The 17383-nt window shown below is 42.5% G+C and overlaps 1 protein-coding gene across 1 annotated transcript in view; it reads left to right on the forward strand.

The window, feature by feature from the left end:
• The first annotated feature begins 6337 nt into the window (after window positions 1–6337).
• The window catches only part of HAS2 (hyaluronan synthase 2), a 29725-nt gene continuing 18679 nt past the window's right edge, over window positions 6338–17383 (forward strand). Inside the window, exon 1 of the mRNA XM_037166752.2 lies at window positions 6338–6898. The gene's annotated coding sequence lies outside the window, so the exon portion shown is untranslated. The remainder of the gene's footprint in view (window positions 6899–17383) is intronic.

Here is a 17383-nt window from a genome sequence, read left to right on the forward strand (position 1 = left end):
AGATGTTGAGAAGCTGCAAAGTTTGTTAAGCTTTTCAGGAAGCACAGGAAATGTCACATAATCTCCAAGGAAGTTTATTTAAACACCGTGGTTACTTAATCTATTTCCACATATCAGCAGTTGTGTGGACAAAGACACACCTTTCAAAATCTCTTTTGCTATTGCAGTTGAGGGCATTAAAATATCAAAGGACCATTAGATTACAGACTTGCTTCCTGAGGAGCACTTCTGCTTTATTGATTTGTCATGGAAAATATAAACCCTTGTGGACAAAACTTGTTGCCATTTAAATCAAGGATAATTAGTTTTAGGTTTTTCTGTAGCGTGGGTCAGAAGAAAGTGATAAACCTGCCATTTGGGCTAAGTAAAATACCCCCCCCCCCACCCCACAAACTAGCTGGAAACACACAGATATCTGGAGATAATTGTTAAAATTAAGATAGTGTAACGTTATAAAAGTAGAGTCCCACATATTTATTCAATAATTTAAGGCGAATTTCTGAAATATAAGGCTTACTATTTCTTTTAAAATAAATCACTCAAGTGGTTGCATTTGGGGATTTTGTCATCAATCAAATCACAATGATCAATCTCAGGTAATTTTGAGTATCTACCTTTTAGGGTTCAGGCTAGGTCATAATATTTTATTATTTATAAAAAAGATTTTATTTATTTATTTTTATAGAAAGGGGAAGGGAGGAAGAGAGACATCAATGTGTGGTTGCCTGTCACATGGTCCCCAGTGGGGACCTGGCCCACAACCCAGGCATGTGCCCTGACTGGGAATCGAACCAGCAACCCTTTGGTTCGCAGCCTGCACTCAACCCACTGAGCTGTACCAGCCAGGTAAGTCATAATATTTTAAGGTCAGTTTTTTCATCCATGGAAAGAGATGTTGAAAGACAATTAAGTGAATTCATGGTGATGTTTGGATTTTTCTCTCATTTTGGGTAATCCCTAAACATAATTCTAATAATATTCAGTCTACTTTGCAATGATCAATAATTGGTGTTATCACTATCTGATAGAGTGAGATCTTCAAAAACTATGATGAGAAATAAAATTATTCTCTCTACTTAAATCAGTGACACAACAATTAATTTGATCTCTTCCAATCTGTTCATTATAATTTCCTGGTTGTCTGATGCTTCACTATCTACCTCTAGTCACATCTTCAAATCCAGTAATAAACATAGACACGCCCCTTTGAAAATTCCATCTGAATTAACCCTAGAGCCTCATCTTGGAATTAACACTAATCAGGTTTTAGAAGAGGAAAATAGGAAAAAAATTTTTGAAGCAAAAAATGTGGTAAAATAGTTAACGACATAAATAATATTTTACCAACGTAAATGTAAACACAACTTGACAGCAGCATTAACAACTATTATTCCTCCCAAATTTTGGGGGCACGGGGGATGCATTTTATAGTCCAAAAAAATGCGGTAACGCAGTCTCTATGTGGCAGGGGGAAGCCCTTTGCATTGTTCAAACTAAATTCCAGGTCAGTCTCTTTCCATTTTGGCACAACTCAGATTCACAGAATTCTACCTTCCGTGAAGCTGGAATCTGTGGTGTTTTAATTCACACTGGCATATAGTCTTAGGTTATAGAGAATATGTTAATCTGATATATATAAGCCCTATAAAAGTTTTCCGGTGCCTTTAAGGTTCTCTCTCAGCCTCTGTCATTCTAAGCATTTCTATCTCCTACAGTTCTGCTCTGTGTGACAGGTTTGCTATTGATATCCCTGTTCTCACTGCTAGACCTCAACACACAACACTTTGTCTGTTCTTCTTAAAGTAAAACGCCCAGATTTGTACACTGCTACACATGATATGCTTAAGGTAAACTAGTATTACCCAAATGGTGGTCTGTAGATCGCATCTCAGCCTTTTGGCTAAGATCAAGGGCAAATCCTGGTCTGTAGATCCTTGGTGGGAGTTTAAGACCCTTTCAGGGGATCTGCATATTAACATTTTGCATAACAATGTTGAAAAATTATTTGCATCTTTTACTTTGTTGACCTTTACAATGATAGTGCAAAATGAATGGCTAACGAGCAGCTAGGCCCTCCCCTGAAACCAGGCCATGGCACCGGTCTGTGCTCTACCTCCGCGCATGCGCAGGGAAATAAAAAGCAGATTTTACTGAAGAGAGTCTTTGATAAAGCAGTAAAAAATATTAACTTCATGAAACGTCCACTCTTGAGTATATGTCTCTTTAATATTCTGCACGAAGAAAAGGAAAGCGCGCAGGTTGCCGTACACCAGGCTGCCTTGGTTGTCTGAAGACAAAGCTCTCATATGACTGAGCTGGGGCTGGCCTGGCCACTTCCTCACGTAATACCATTTTTACTTGGAAGACCAAGTGATGGACAAACTGCTGGTATTCAGACTTAGGTATTTGGAAGACATTTTATTTTCCTGAAAAATGAATGAAGTCACGACAGTAAAAACTGATAGTGTTTGTTGCTTGTGATACTACCTGAGCTTTCAAGAGAAAATTAAAAATTTGGAAAACTTTATTTGCTGCCATAACTGGGACAGCTTCCCCATATTCGAAGACTTTTTGCATGAGACTGGTGGTGATTTTAATGATTGTGATTCTTAGATATGGAATAATGAAATATATTAACGTTTGGAAAATCTGCATAACTCAGTGAACAGACACATTTACCAAACTCAATATATATTATAATTTCATGAATAATTGTAAAAGATGCATTTAAATAGTAAGATAGATGAATGATTTTAATGCAAGAGTATACATACAGGGTTCATTCCTATTGATTTAGACTCAACATTGCAACTTACCTTAAAAATATCACTATTTGTCAAGTTTTGATGTAGTATCTAAGAATATCTAAAAAGACTATTAAAATACTTCTCCATTTCTCAATTACATGTATGTTTAAGGCCAGGTGATATATGTGCAGCAGAGAGCAGATAGTAGAGATTTGCAAAAATAAAAAACACCACACTTCACAAAAAATGTTAGTAAGTTTCCAAGTCATTGCATTTATTATTTCAAATGAATTAATAAGACTTAAAAACTTTTCCAGTCAGCGTTTATTTATTTATTTATTGAAAAGATCTTATTTATTTATTTTTAGAGAGAAGGGAAGTGAGGGAGAAAGAGAGGGAGAGAAATATCAATGTGTGGTTGCCCCTCATGTGTCCCCTGCTGAAAACTGGCCTGCAACCCAGGCATGTGCCCTGACTGGGAATCGAACAGGCAACCCTTTGCTTCACAGGCCCATGCTCAATCCACTGAGCTACACCAGCCAGGGCAGCTTTTATTTTTTAATATGGTAAATATTTATAGATGTATCCTTTATGCACAAGTTTTTTGAAGTTCTCAATAATTTTTGAGGGTATACAGAAGTCCTTTACGTATACAAAAAAAATTGAGAACTACTTATACAGAAAACTAGGAAGGTACAAAAGCCTTTGTGAAAGTCCTTCATTCAGACGTCTGCACCCGTGTTTTGTGTTGTGGAAGGACAGTAGCGACAACATACTGTGAGCTCACGCTGACCCAAGTAACACTCCCGGCTCTGGAGTCCCTTGCTGTGGCGTCTTGTGTAGTGGAAACAACAGGCATTGCTCGGATAAAATGTTTCAGGATGTCAAACGCGAGACATCTATCATCTTCTGATCCAAACAGCTCACGTTTAAAATAGATGTTACAATTTAAATTGACTATCGAATGTTATTCAGTTGTTCGGTGCCATACATAGTTTGTTTGTGAAACTGAATCTCACATCACCTAATGTGATGCTACGTGGCTAGTAGCCGTAATTCAGGCCTGGGACTCAGAAAGGAATTTTGGTCAAATGAAGGTTTGGGGTGTATCCATGGGCACAGAGAATAATTAAATCTATGAAACTCAGTAAGGAAACTAGAAAGCTGAAGTAGGTCAGATAAGAGCACAGGATGAAACCTCAGCTAATGCCTATCAAGCATCAAAATTGGAAGCCAGGAAAAAAGTACTAGGGTTGTTTGAATATCCACAATGGTTATGTTCAGAACCACTGCATTATATTAGGAAGATCTTCATAAGTGTAGAGCTTAGGCACTATGCTCTTAACACAATTTAACACATTCTGTTGTCATAACAACTCTGTAAAGCAGGTATTTTCTCATTTATCAAAGAGGAAGTAGAGATCTAGAGAGGTGAAATCCACTTCCAGGTTCACACAAACAGAGCCCGCATCACACAGACCCACATCAAAGGTGGGGTTTGAATTTCAGGCCTCCCTAAGAAGATGTGATAGATGCATATTTCACCTCCGGTTTTAAATTCTGCTAGCTTCTTTCCGATTCTCTTTGCGGGGGTGGGGGGGTGGGGAGGGGGAGGGGTTGGACCTGATAGAAATGCGTGGATGTGTAATTAGCTTTAAAATTCATCCTCAGTCAGGGAACATTTTACTGTGGCTTTATGGGCCATAAAGTAAGAGGAAGCAAACAACAATGTGTTTTTGTTTAATAAAGAAACCCAGTTTTACTAAAAGTTCTCATTGTTTGAGCTAATAGGAGAGGTAGAGTTAAATACAACGGAGGAATAGCCCACAATCCTGCATTACATATCATATTCATGCAAGTTTAGAGCTGAGGTTAGGTGTCCCCGGGGGGTCCCACAGCTGAACACTCTACCCCTAGATCTGTAATCCACATGTTACGTAAGAGTTCCTGGGTTAAATATAGTTTATATTTTAAATTGTAATTTAGCATTTAAAAACTACTATAAAACTAAAAAACCAAGAAGCAAGAATCTGATTAAGTGGGATGAAATTATATTCTAAAGCTTAAGCCAGTTCTTTTAAGAGTTGAATCACTCAATGCAGGGTTCAAAGGCTGAATGAAGCCTTGAAGGTTTGTAGGGGGAAATTGATCAGTGGGTCTTCCTGAGCGCTGCGAAGTCTTTAGACCAAGATAATGCCTGCCTGAGGTGTAACCGCCCTGTGGGAGGTGGGACGGGGAACGTAAATAGGTAGTACTTTGCAGTTCAGCCCCTGAGGGCTGGTTTGGTTAACTACCTGATATTGCAAAATACCTGACGTCTAATCATATCCCCTCCCCCCCGCCCCCCTACACCCTGCGCGCGACGAGTTTAAAATCCTCGCTCCCAGTTGACTGGGCTTTTCTGTTTTGACTTGGTCATTATTGTTCTAGATAGGTGATAAGGAGCAAGAATCCAGCTCTCAAGGCTTAGTCGAGTTTGCCAGAGGGGTCCAGAGCTCCACGGAACCTTGAAAAGAAAGAAATCTTTTTACTCTGTAATAATTTCAGCGAAATCACAAAAGGCCACTCACTCATTTTTTCCTAAACAGTGCCACCTACTGTCCATTTTAAATCATAGGAGGTCTGTTGGCGAGGACCAAAAAGAAGGGGCGGGAGGAGTAATTGAGAAAAAAAAAAAAAAACTAGCTCTTTTCAGTCTTGAGGGCAATCGGAGAAAGACGAGGAAAGGCTCTCTTGAAGCAAAAATAAGTATTTTGACTCGTCTTCATAGAAAGCTCACAAGAAGCAAAAGCCACTTAAGCCATTCCTTTAGAAATGGCTTTTTAAAGCGCGCTATTCGAATCCCCCAGAGGATTATTTTCATTATTATATTTTATTTATAATGCCTGCCATCAGCGTGCTTTTCCGTTAGGGCACCGGGTTAAGAAAGAAAACGATTATTTTTCCAATTTTCCCGCCCACCCAAGGCGGAAACGTCTGTGTAAGAGGCACAGGAACACTTGACATAAGCTCAGCAACTTCTGACTTGGAGGGAAGAAAGGGTTAACAAGTGGTGGATGGACCAGTCGCCGGCTTTTTAGTCTCAGCCGGCTTTCGGAGACCCCCGGGAGTGTACACACACACACAGCCAGCTCTCTCCCCTCTCCAGGGCGGTTACTTAGCCTAAGGGCACCATTTGGCCCTAAAGCAAATTACTTACACACTACGGGGAGTGTGACCGCAAAGCGGGCATCCTTCTAACTAACCAGTGCAGGAATCAGGGATGTCCACAAAGCGTGGCCTCCGGCTGCACCGCCGGAGGAAGCAGGGACTCAGGTGGTGGCCAGCCAGGGTGCCCTGCATCTCCGCACACGTTAGCAATCAAGTTAATTGAATTCATTGGAGTTTAGAACCGGCCCGGAGCTCAGAGAGGGCTTTGAATGGCCAATTTCTCTCCCCCTCCCCGCCTCCCGCCCGCCCGCGCTCCCAGTTCCCTCCCCTCCGGCCGGGTTTCCCAGTCCGCACCTCCCTTCTCCACTCCCCTCACCCCCCACTCCTTCCTCCGCCCTATTAAAACACCCACCAGCTCACTAGTTAAGACCCCCTTAAGTTGGAGGAGGCAGAAAGGCAACAACTGCGAGGAAGGAGAAGTCAGCACGTCTGGAAAGAATTACCCAGTCCTGGCTTCCAGCAGCCCATTGAACCAGGGACTTGAACCAGCCCCGGCCAAAGACTTTCTCCCGATTCTGCGCTTCCAGGCTTCTGTTGCGTCTTCACCGGGCTTTTTTTTTTTTTTTTTAAATTTTAATACGAAAAAGTGAAGAGACTTTCCGATATCGGGGGAGAAGGACTGGAGCAAACGAAATAAAAATAAAAATAAATTAATTTATTTTTAAAGTACAAATTTTTCTTTTAAGAATCAGGAGACTTAAGTGCAACGGAAATATCAGAGGATAGTGGCGAAATTTACTTTTGAAGTGGGGGAGAACCAAACCTTTAGACTCCCCCCCATCCTTTTTTAAATGTTGTTTTTAAATTTTTTATTTTTCTTGGCCGGCCGTCTCAAATTCATCTGATTTCTTATTACCTCAATTTTGGAAACCACCCGCCACCGGCCCTCCGGGACCACACGTACAGGCTGCGGACAACTTCATGACCAAGAGCTGAACAAGGTACGTCCCACTGGCGCGATTTGGTGAAGGATCAGGGTCCTGGGATAGGCCAAGCAGAGGGAAGAAAGTATCCACATCAGTGTTAAAAAAGTCTTTATACTCAGTTCTCCACTGCAAAGTCTGAAAATTTCCAACAGACTAAGAAAAAAAAAAAGCCAGTGGATGTTTCAGATCGCTGTCAGGCTTAGCGACATCTTTTCCCCATCCCTGTGGCGCTCTCCCGAAATCCGCTGCCTGGCTGGAGCGCAGGTAACCTCTGTGCCGGGAAAGGCTGCCGTCCCGGGAGGTACTTTTCCATTCCGCATCTTCTGGAGCTGCCGCGGGGCTCCCGGGTTAGGAAACAAGAACTTCCACTGTGTAAGAAAAGCGTATCCGCACAGCCGCCTTCTTCCCCCTTCCTCTCCCTTTTCTTTTTCTCACACCCTCGATGTGGGGAGGAAAACCCTGGAACAGCTCAGCGTGTTTTACTTACCAGTGGGAAGTCGCTTCTTACTTGTAATGCAAAGGGTTAAAGCGTCCGGGGCTCCTAGCTGGGACCCCAAAGAAGGAGGGTCCTTTCCCCACCTCCTCGCCGCTACCGGCCGCGCTCGGCCACACCCCCTCTCTCCAGCCTCTGTTCCCTCGTACTCCCTGCACCCCATTAAAGTGTCAGGCTGGGTCTGTCGCAGCCCAGCCGGGTCCGGAACCCTTACCCAGGTCCCGGGTCCCGGAGGCGAGCGGTCCCAGACCTGAGGGGAAGGAGGGCGCGCCCGCCGGCTGCCCCGGGGCAGGGCTTGCCTGGGGACGGCGCGCCGCACGCCGGCAGCTGCAACCTCCCGGGAGCCAGTTCCGACGTGGCACCGAACAGGCTGTAGCTTCTTCCCACAGCTGCAGCGGGGGGGACCGCCGGGCGGGGGGTTGGGGGCGCCGTTCCCCGTCCCCCAGCCCGAGGGTGCGGGAGGGGGTCGGCCTGAGCCCGGGGCGAAGGTGGGAAGCGCGCCAGAGGCTGGATTGGGATGGATAATCAACACCTTGGGCGGAATTCGTCACGCTGGTTCCCGCCCTGCGTGAGCCGGGCTCCGAAACTGGTCCCTGTGAACAGGAGGGCGGGCCTGAAAGGAGGGTCTGTGTGAGGGCGAGAACGGGGAGGCGAGGGAGGCTTTTTCCTCCAGCCAAGGAAACGCAGCCGAGGGGAAACGGCGCTGAAAGGATAATTAAGGCTGGAAAGAGGAGCTGGGAGCGGGGAGGCGGTGCCTGGGGAGGAGGCTTTACAAGACCCGGCTCCTATTACACAGTCTTAGGTGCCAGCTTCCCCCGTGCCTGTCCCTCCGTCCCCCAAACGCCCGCGCTCAGCACTGGGGCTCCCCCGCCCCGTGGGCCTCCCGGGAGATGGGAGAGGAGCCACCGGTGGGAGCCCTGACGGCCCCTCCCTGCCCTGTTCTCCACTCTCGGTGAGCGCCCCTGCGAGGGTCTACCTAACAGCAGCCCAGAAACGCTGCGTTCTTTCAACCCACGTGGCTGGCCTGGGATTGCCTTTGACGTCACGCCGAGGGGGGAGGTGTGATGCAATAGGTCTGGGAGTCCTCATTGGCCACGAAGGGCTTCCCCAGACTCGAGGTCTGACTATATATATAGACTTACAGCTCAGTGTTACAACGAAGGAAGTTAGTTGGTAGTTAGGTTTTGCTGACGAGCGAGGAGCTTGATAAGTGGGAGAAGAGCGACTTCTCTCCCCATTGTATATTTCATGGTTTTTTGTTTTACCTCCTATAGGTTCTTAATTGCAGTGAAGGCAAATAATGTACCTTTAGAGATGTTAAATGTAATTACGATTTTTAAAAATCATTTTAACAAAATTTTAAAAGAAACACATTCAAACATTCCAACAATGAAAGGTTTAGAATTTTTAAAATTTTACAGAATAGGATTGAAAAGAACTCTGAATTCTACAGTTTTCATTCAAGTGTGTGCAAGTTGACACATTAGTTTTCACTGCATTTTTTAAAAGGCCAAATAAGACTGATTACTCATACAATGGAGATGGTTTTAATACCCATCATCACCCATCAAAGGTTTTTCTACTATTTTGGCGATTCTTTTACATTTTCAATAAAAGTTTAACTATTTAAAGTACCTATTTTAGTATGCATATTATGCTGTGTATGTGATTGAAAATTTGAAACAATTTTAGAATTCTAAGTAGACATTTCTGGGTTATAGCATTGCAGTTGGGATACCATTACTAGTTTTTTTTTTTCCTTCTAATTTATATATTACCCAAGTTGAATGGATAGAAATTGTGTTGTAGATATATTGATAAACATTTACTACCTGAGTTGCTGGTATTGCACCTAGAACTAAATCCTTACTTTACCAGAGAGAAAGTTAAGCAGCTTATAGAAATTCTGGGTCTTGACTAAAAATTTGAATGTCATTCTCCACGAAGCAAAGATATTTAGTCAGTTATCTTCCTGGAAAACAGGTATTGTACAGTGAAATAAGAAACTGATACTAGAATGTAAGTTGGATTGTGTTATTACTTTTGTTAAGTATAGAATATCCCCACTATATTGAATTTCATGAATACTTTTTCCCACGTGGTTTCCTTACCATCTAAGATTTCTTCCAAAATGATTTTCTTCTTGAATTTTTAAACACACTTTACACTGTTTCATTTGTTTTCTATTAATCGGCACGATGGGGAAAGTCCTTATCTCTAGATCAGTATCAAGACCCCCTCCCTTGGCAAAGTTACATTACAGTTTTATATATTTTTTAAGTCATTACCTGAGGATATGTTTTGATTTTGGAGAGGGAGGAAGGGAGAGAGTGAGTGAGAAGCATCCATCCGTTGCCTGATTGCCTCCCATCTGTGTCCCAACTGGGGATGGAACCCACAACTAGCTATGTGCCCTGACCAGGGATCAAATCAGAAGCCTTTTGGTGTACAGGACAACGCTCCAACCAGCTGAGCTACCCTGCTGGGGCCACAGTTATATTTTAATCAAAGAATAATCAGTCTGATACATCACTAGCTTCCTGACTTTTACATAATGTGTATGTTGGGAGGTGAGTTAATGAAGTTGGAGAGCAGAGCATAAAGCCCACTGTCCCATTCTGGGTTCTCTTTTTTTATCCATGCACACCGAGGCTGTGTTCTACTGAGAGGGTGCAAGGACACAGTGGCAGCTGGTATGACAGCTCAATGGGGGTGACAGGTCCCTGTAGATAAATCACCCCCCCCCCTTGGCTTTGATCCTTTCCTATCTAGCAGCAATTGGCATAAAGTAAGTATCATCCCATTGCGTGTACCTTAAATTATTCAAGTCTATTTTGAATTCACCTATGTGGACATCATATACTGCCTTACCCAAAATCTAGAAAAATATTACTGATACAGGAGTCAAAATAAATATTACGGGGTCATACTGTTAAGTATTATTTAAAGAAATATTTACAAGTGAATGCCTGGTAAATGCATACATCCGTACTGCACATTGAAATGAATAGGATGCAGTCTGCATTTTAATGGAACTCACTGCACAGAAAGTCTTTAGATAGGAGCTGACCCATAAGAAATGTAAAATAGCTCCTGGCGGTCGCATGTCTGACAGATCTGAGGCACTGAGTCCGGCCCTTCACGGTATCATGTCTAACCCCCTACGCTGCCCCTCCTCCCCAGAGCAAACTGTATGTGGAGGCGTGCCCAGAAAGATTAATCAAGGCACGCAAAGTCACAGTGCTAGTAAGGCGTGTGGATGAAATTTAATTCAAGAAGTAGTAAATATAATGCCCTGGAAGTGGACACGCCACAGGTGGATTAGTCAAATTTTATGGGGCCTAAATCGAGGAGAAATCATAGCTGAGAGATGGGGAAGATTTCCTGAAGAAACTTGACATTGGTGGTACGTGTGGCCCCATAGGGTTTTGATCTGTAAAAATAGTGCCCATGGAAAAACAGAATTAAGATTCTGTGTCAAGGCTTTTTGTCATGTTCCCCTTTGCCACACTGAACTTCAGGATGAAAATTCAGGAACCCACAGGGCAGTTGGGAAAATTGGCAGCTTAGGAGCAGTTGGTCAACATTGATGGTGCAAATGAAGAGAAATCTACAACTGAAAGGTCTGGATGCGGACCGAGCTGTGGGGGGGGGGGGGACAAGGCCTTTGAAAAGCTTACTGCCTAACCCTGCACGCACAGCCCCAGGGTCTCTGCTGCTGGAATAACTGGTGGGGCTGGAGAGAACAGGGCAACTTCAAAGCCCGTGTAGTATGGGAACCACAGTGCGCTCTTCCCCTAGGTCAAGCTTTGCTGCTTCATTTTATCTTAACTGGGCATTTTGATTTCTGAACTTTTAAATCTGTGCTGATTCCGATCTGGGTGGGACTTACTTGTAAGGACAGCTGTGTAATATCATTGCTTTTATTGATCTGTTACAAGTAATGAAGCATACCTTAGACTTCAGTCTGCCTCACACTACATACATCACTCCTCTCACACCCCGCACTGAACCTTTATTCTCACAGACAACCTGGCATTTGACTGAAAGGCATAGATAAATATGATAAGGATTTTTTCCCCTAAATTTTACCTAGAACTTAAAATTGGGCATGAATGAATTAAAAAAAAATGCATGGTTTTATTTAATATTTTATTTTTCTATTAGAAGAAAATTGTCACCAGTTATTTAAATTAGTACAAATATCTGTAATGCATACATATAAAACAAGTTGTTGCTTAGTTAGGTTGACTTGCAAGATCATGTTTAAAAAACCTTACCAATTAACGTAAAATAAAAATGAGAAGAAAAATTTAACAAAGAATGAAAAAGTGCAAAAGACAAATGCCCTCATGTTCTGATAATATAGTGAAGGAGGGATGATGAGGAATGTCTCTTGAAAAATATTTGGAGAAATCTATGTTTGAGAGTGTATTCTTAGAATTGGCCATCTAGTTACATTACAGAGGCTAGTTAGCTGCCCAAGGAAATGGGCTCTCTCAAAAGAGAGTCATTAAGTTAATCTGTTTAATGCTGGAGAGAGGATTCAACACATTAAGATTTAATTCTTACTAGGTTTCTGTTATTTGAGACTTTGGGGAATAGAAAAAAATCAAAAGATAACTTAGATTTTCTGCAATTATTGCTACCTAACAAATCAAACTTCATTTTCCCCTATTCCCCAGAAACTTGGAGATATCAGTTCTGTTCAGAACAATAAACTGGCATCATTACTCACATTTAGAAGCGTATGTTTATTAAAAGGTGTAATAGGGTGTAGCGGTCAAGATTACAGTCTCTGGGGTCAAATAATCCTTGATGTTAGTGTCAGTTCCACCCTTAAGCAGTTGTGTCTTTTTCTCGGAGCCTTAAGTTTTCCGATCTGTAAAATGGGCTGGATAGTACCTCCCAGGTTTGCTGTGAAGATTAAATGAAATGTATTGGCCAAGTGCTTAGCAAGGTGCCTGGTATGCAGAACGTGTTTGATAAAGATTACTATTTCAGAATACAGATGCAAAGACAATTTCCTAATCATAATAGCGTATTATGATATGTTAAAAACTCATTTAAGCAAAAAACATGGAAAACTGTTTGTGCATTTCTCCTCCCCCCAACCCTTCCATCTCTGTCAACCACCAGTGTGTTCTCTGTATCTATGAGCTTGGTTTTTATTTATTTATTGACATGTTTTGATTCCACATGTAAAAGATCACATAGTATCTGTCCTTCCCTGTCTGACTCATTTCACCCAATACAATGCCCCCGAGGTCCATTCACGCTGTCACAAAATGGCAAGATTTCATTCTTTTGTTTGCTGAATTTTTTAATATATATAGGCATATAGGTGTGTGTATATATATATATATGCATATGTATTTGTGTGTGCACACAACAGTCTTTATCCATTCATTCACTGATGGTCACTGAGGTTGTTTGCATATCTTGGCTGCTGGAATGGATGCGAGGATACACCTGTCTGTCCAAATTTTTTGTTTCCTTCTATTTATTTGCCTTTTCTAGCTTTGTTTTGCAAAGGTGTTCTAGAACTGGTATGATAACCCCCTTTTCCCAACCATTATCTTTAGATAGCTGGGCAAGAAATTAGGGAACATTTTTTAGGAAGAAAAACTGCTGGCTGAGAGGCGGCTTTAAAGGCTCACGTGTGTTCACTGCCAGGGACATCAGGGAGGGTCCTGTGCTCTGTCGGTCTGCACTGGCTGCCTGAGTCCCAGTGGACTTACTCATTGTTCAGAAAGTATTACTAAGTACCTACTGTGTGCCAGAATCTGATTTTTGGCACAGGAAAACAGTTGATTGAGACACACATCCGTGTAGCCATAGTGTGATTTTAAAAATCAAACAGGGTCCGGCAAGCGGCAAGAGGAGACAATGGCAGAGTTAGTGGGAGAAGGCAGTTTGGAGAAGTTAGTTCAGAAGGGAGCAGGGAGCAAGCGGTAAGCTAGGCCCTATCCGAAGAGGTATCTTGGACTAAAGTCTACAGCTCTCCCCAGGTGCTGACTTCATTAATTTGAATTCACTTCCGCTTTTCCCAGCTGCATAAGGAAAGGGAAGGCTATGATTTCTCACCGCTGCACTAGGACAGTGTTATTCTGATGCAGCATTTGCCCTTGGTTAATTCAAGGCGGTCAAGGAGAAGGAAAGGCCTCCGATGCCTCGTGACCTGTAGAGCTCCACTTGGGGTCTATGAGCAAGGCTGTTAAGCAAGGCTTGTATCTGCTCTACAGCAGAACCAGTGGAAACAGGAGCACCTTTCTTATGGTGAAACAAGACTTGGGCAGCACTGCTGTTGCACAGATGGAACCATCAGCTTCCTTTATACCAACCCCATTCCATGTCCCTTTGGACTGTACCCACATAGGAAGGTGTATAGGCCGAGGTGTCTTCTGTGTATTGGCTGGTTTTGTGTCTGTACCTGAGTGCAGGTAAGTTCCTCATTTTCCATAGCAGGAAAATACATTTCAGTTATTTTATAATCTTATATAACATTTTTATTGGCCAAAACAAAAGGATGCTGCCTGTTTTGTCCTGAGGGTTCAAATCTATTTCGCAAATACCTTCTATTCTAATCACTTGCATTATGCCACTGGGTGGACGCTACACCTTCATGGTTTTGTGACTTGGAGCAAGTTATTTAAATACCCGGCCTTGGTTTCCTCATCGGATGTATGTTATTTGTAGTACAAGATTAACTACATATTTACCACTTAATGTCATTAAGATTACATAGAATCCTGCTGTAATAGAACAAAACAAATGTGCTCCCCCACCTAGAACCTAATCAGAGCTGAATAAATGTTAGCTGATGTAACAAAGATGCCAGTGAGATATTGATGAATCAACATACGTCTGCTTACTGAACACATTTACTGAATAGCAGTCATAAACCAGGTTGGTATTCAGTAAATATTTATTTAAAAAAATAACCTAGGTTTATGTCCTTGGGGTACATGAGTGAAACCAAATATTTTCTTAAAATCTTGGCTTTGTGGAGCTTACACTGTGGTGCATCAGGCCATTCTTGAACACTTGCTTTGGCTTAGAATTCTGAAAGAATAGTACTTAGTAATTGTTAATAAGTCCAATAACAACTTAAAAATTGATGAATAGGCTAAACTGATACTAGGCAAAAAGAAATCCAGGTTTTATATTTTTAAATATTTATGAAAGGTAGATTTCTAAATCATTTTTCTATCTAACAGTAAACTCTTATGATCTAGGGTGAGGCTAACCAGATTTTCCAATTTAACTATAAAGCCATATGTCTGACAAGGAGAGTTTGCTTATGAAATGGAGCATTTGAATTGGGGATTGTCTCAGAGTCTCACACATGGTGTCCATATCTGTGAAATCACCAGGGGAGTTTATAAAGAAACACATCCTATGTGTCGCTCCTTGAGATCAGTGTATTTCCTCAGTAAAGTCAACTTTACGGAGGAAACAGAGTTTCCTGATGCACATGTGAGGCAACTGAGATACTGCGTGTAGCACGTGAGGACCATGAAGAAATACAAAGGCTCAATGCTCGTCTCCTGGCTGCGAGTTACCAGCAACTTTGCCCAGGCTTCTAAAGGACACTCTGTAGACTCCTATGATGTCAGATGGCATTCCCACTGCAGCTGTGGCCAGCAGATGCTTTGCGAACACTCTGTCCACGTGTGCTGATAAAAGCAAGGAAAATGTGAATAATGGAAAAAGAATAATAGCAGGCCATTCTTTTGCTGGCTATGGTGATTTTAAACACAAGTGAAGCACACACTTTAGCTTCTCCCCGGCAGAAGGCTTTAGTCCCCTTGAAATCTTTCACTCTTGTGAGAATGACTCACGTCTTGGAAACGGACACGTTCCAAGTCTGGTGCTCCCAGCACCTTCAGGCATTGGCTAATGCACCCTCTGGGAGTTTTAAGCATCCCAACAGCTGTTTTAATTAGCAAGGGATGCTGTTGCTCTCTTGCCTTGTGCAGTTCACCGTTCCCCAGCAGTGTGAACTTTTCATTTGTGTTGTGATCACGCCTTTATCAGGCTCACATGTTACCTATTAATGGTGTCCTATATAAGTGCTAGAAGTGGAACACATGTTTGTTTTAACTTCGTTGTTAGCTGAATACTTTGAAAAATACATTAAAAAACCCTTTTGCAAACATTGATTTTGCTCCTCAGTGCAGCCTGGTGCGGAGTCATTGACAAGTACTATCATCTGTACTTAACAAAGGAAAATAATGTCCGCACCCTGAAATCCTGGTCTCTAGGCTGCATTGCATAACCTATGTTATTCTTAGGGTGAACTAAGCCCAAAATTCAGAATGGGTAAGCAAACAAACAAAAACTCAAAATTATTTCTTGGTATCGGGAGACTCCAAGGCAGGTATTCCTGATTGGGGGCTGGCTCCTTCCATTTGGCTGTTCAGGGACCAAGCTCCTTCTATCTTGGGGCTCCGCAATACCCTAGGGCTTTGTCGATAAGAACATCAGCCTGTGGGAGGAAGAGAGATTGCAGGAGGTCCACTTTCTCTCTTTAAAAGTCCCTATTTGAAATGACTCATCTCCACTTTCCAAAGGTTCAAACATCCAGGCCAAACGCATCAGGCAGTTTGGGCTCCCAAGTGGAGGAAACCAATGGTGAGCAGCCACGCGGAAGTTTCTTAAAAGTATAATGCAGATTCGCTCAGGACCACCTCTGTGTATGACCACAGGGACTGGAATGTGAATGGAGCCTCTTGGAAATGAGAGCACTGTGGTGGCCACACAGCTAGTAACAACCAAGATAGTAATACAAGATAATTAAATGCTATGTGGACGTTCAGTTTTAAGTCTTAATGTGGAATAGGAAAATACAGTTAGCATATCCAGCAAGAGATTTTGCAGAGATAACCACTTAGCCTAAGTTTCCATGTAAAATAAATTGAATTAGCTTTCAAAAACTAGTTGAATTAAACAAAAAAGATTAAGCAGTAATTATGTAAATAGAACCAAAACCCTGAAGTTGGTGTGCGTGATTGAAGATGGGGATGTGGCATGTATATCAATTTCTCATTATAGTTCATTCTTGGGAGAGGAGGGAAATAAGCTTTAGGGGAAAAGAACCTTGTAATTTATAATAAGAAGTACACAGTGGATCCTGAACAATGGGGCTAGGGGTACCTACCCCCCTGCACAGTCAAGTCCTAGAATGACTTAAATTTGCCCTCCACCTTCAAGGATTCCCCGTCTCAGTTAGAAAATCCACATATAAGTGGGACCTACACAGTTCCAACCTTGGTCGTTCAAGGGTCAGCTGGCACAGAGCTCCTAAAATCCTTGTAATAATCTGAGGGAAAAGCCATAGACGTGGTTTGTGATGTTAATGAGGTGATTATTTGAAAAGCTAAGGGTGGGTGGGGATGGTTTGCCAGTGGAATCTGCCCTGTGATTAGAGGGTTGGAACTTGCACTTCTACCCCTAGACCTCCAGGGGGAGGAGAGAGGCTGGAGATTGAGTTAGGTCACCCGGTGGCCAATAATTGAACCAATCATGCCTATGCAATGAAGCTTCCATAAAAACCCAAAGGGAGAGGGTATAGAATTCTGTTGGGTTGGTGATTTGGGGAGTAGCAAGCTCAGCAAGAGTAAGGAAGCTCCATACCCATCTCCCACACATCGCCTTATGCATCTCTTTCATCTGGTTGTTCTTGAGTTACATCCTTTTATGATAAACCTACAACGTGGTGGGTCAGTAGGTTTCCTGAGTTCTGTGAGACGCGGTAGCAAATTAATCAAACCCAAGGAGGCAGTCATGGCAACCTCTGATTAACAGAAGTCCAGTAACATCCTGAGCTTGGGGCTGGAATCTAAGGGTGGGGGTGTGGAGGACCAGTCTTGTAGGACTGAACCCTTAATCTGGAATCTGCCACCACTTAAGAGCTAAAATGTGTTTCAGGTGCAATGTGTTGCAGCTTTTTAAGAGAATGAGAAACTTACCTGTTGAAATTAAGCATGATTATGTTTCTTTAA

Source organism: Artibeus jamaicensis, unplaced genomic scaffold, assembly GCF_021234435.1.
Source record: "Artibeus jamaicensis isolate MK-2021 breed Jamaican fruit bat unplaced genomic scaffold, CSHL_Jam_final scaffold_916, whole genome shotgun sequence".
Lineage (NCBI taxonomy): Eukaryota > Metazoa > Chordata > Mammalia > Chiroptera > Phyllostomidae > Artibeus > Artibeus jamaicensis.